Source organism: Aplysia californica, unplaced genomic scaffold (genome assembly GCF_000002075.1).
Source record: "Aplysia californica isolate F4 #8 unplaced genomic scaffold, AplCal3.0 scaffold00051, whole genome shotgun sequence".
Taxonomy (NCBI): Eukaryota; Metazoa; Mollusca; class Gastropoda; order Aplysiida; family Aplysiidae; genus Aplysia; species Aplysia californica.
Window position 1 is genome coordinate 1,334,537 of NW_004797321.1, and position 2,500 is coordinate 1,337,036.

Consider the following 2,500-nt stretch of genomic DNA (forward strand, 5'->3'; position numbering starts at 1 on the left):
GCGCCACCAAATTTTGAGGACACTTTTTTAATTGGCTCAAAGAGAGAAGTGGCCCATCTTGTTATGTACTATCATTGATAACAGTACTCAAATACTGTGTGTGTCTGTCCGTGGCGATTACTTTACTCACACACTGTATATATTTGTCAGTTATGCTTGCACTCACATATTGTAGGTATCTGTCGGCCTCAGGGTGTGTGAAGGAATCTGTGCCAAAGCTGTACAGAACGAGGGAACCACCGGGCTTCAGGATCCGTTCTGCCTCGGCAAAAAATCTGGATATATGCGAAAACAAATTATTGCATTACAAAGAAGTATACAAAGAAACTTAGAAAAGTATTGCCTTTCTCTCTCTCTCTCTCTCTCTCTCTCTCTCTCTCTCTCTCTCTCTCTCTCTCTCTCTCTTCCCCACTCCTTTTTTCAACATTTCCAACGTGTTTGACCTTGTGAACCGAAGCAAGTGCAACCGTGGGGCCATGATTGGGTGTACTTGATGAAAATCGGTGGCAAAAAAAATCCAATCAGAAGACTACTGTGTATCACATGACTTTACAGGGTAAGGGTTTTATGTGTTTACAATTGGCATAATGGACTTCCCATCTAAATTTGATGAATCAAAGTAAAGGTAATTTGATACCGTTTGCTGTGATCAGCGTCTTCACTCAAACTGTTTCGATCCCATCTGATCAGGCAAATGGTTCGACAGGAGTTAAGAGCAACCTTACCCTCCTCTTTCTCCCCCCCCCTTTCTCTCTTTCTCTCTCCCTCCCTCTATCTATCTATCTATCTATCTATCTATCTATCTATCTATCTATCTATCTATCTATCTATCTGTAATGTCCATTACTATTAGGCAAACCACCTCTATTGCCTCAGTATTTAGGAAGACCTGGCAACTGTAACCACAGGCACGTATTTTAGAGAAGAGTGGTCACTACTGGTCAGTAATAAAGAGTACGTCCACCGGTACAGTCGTGTCTGGCTCCTGTTGCTTTCAATGTATGTCTAGATCTACATGTTGTGATTGTGATGTCCCGACGGTACACTATCTATCTATCTACTACATGCATCTCAGTCTCCCTGTCCTTTTCTTCCCCTTCTCTCTGTCCCTCTGCTCCCCTCTCCCGCTCTTTCTCTCCCCCTCCATCTAATTTTTGTCACCCACTCCCTCGTACCCTTTGCTCCCCCAAGACACGAAGCAGCGTGCCTCCTTGGTAAACTAAAGTTTGTCAATAGGGGCATAGAACGTTTTACAACGAAAGAAAACCTACCTATCCGGGTCCAGCCAATGAAAAGCGGTTGCTACAGTAACCAAATCCACACTTCCTGAACTAATGAACTTGAGGTCGTAAGCTGAGGCACACCGGAAGCTGATGTTGCGCATGTGCCTTGGCGCCTGGCTGATCTGTTTCTCACTGCTGTCTACGGCGATCACCTGTGGGAGACACAGATCTTTGATGTGGTTTTATCTAGGCTGATGAGGATTCTGTATGACTGACAAAGAATGTAGGAATAAATAAATTGATTATCAATCAATCAACCAACCAACCAACAAACCAACCAACCAATCAATCAATCAATCAATCAACCAATCAATCGATTTATAGATAAATAAATCCAATCTATAGACTGACGGTCAGACGTATGCCGCCCCCCAACAAATAATTTCTTTAGCAGAATGTAGCCAACCTGTTTGAAGAACTTTGCCAAGGGCAGCGTACCCTGTCCAGAGCCACAGGCCACATCAACCGCCAGCTCCCAGGTACAAGTCTCCGACTCTTGACAAAACTCGATGACCTTTTCGTAGAGTCTGTCTGGGTACGTTGGCCTGTACTGGATATAGAGCTTGCTGGTGTCTTCAAAACCGAAGAACTGCGAGTGATCCGAACTGACAGTGACCATTTTGTGACGATTGGGAGATTGGCTCGAAGAGGAGTCCTGGCCGCTGTTCAAGTGAGTGATGGTGTCTGTGGTTAGTAAAAATTTTTTACATTTATGTTATTTATACAGTCCAACATGTTCAAGACGACCACTCAATGTCAAAGAGAAAAGTGATAATCTCATACGAGTGCCCTTTGGCACGATTGGTTCAGTTCATTTGGGTTTGCCCGCCAGATTGAGGGGGCAAAGCGGCTACTCTGGCACAAACGCGACCAGTCGGGCAATCGGTTGGCGATTGGTTTGTCGACCTCCCAATAGGCATAGGTGGTCCTCTTGGACAGAGCTTTAATATTACGTGTATATTGCTCGGATTCATTTGTGTGTTTGCTTGTGTTTATTGGTGTGTGTATGTATGTATGTGTGTGTGTGTGTGTGTGTGTGTGTGTGTGTGTGTGTGTGTGTGTGTGTGTATGTGTATGTATGTATGTGTGTGTTTGTGTGTGTGTTTGTGTTTGTGTGTGTGTGTGTGTGTGTGTGTGTAACAATTACTGTGTATTTTGTGTGTGTATTTACTCGTGGCTTACCCTGTGGGCAGAGACCTAGCAACGTAAACGCGACA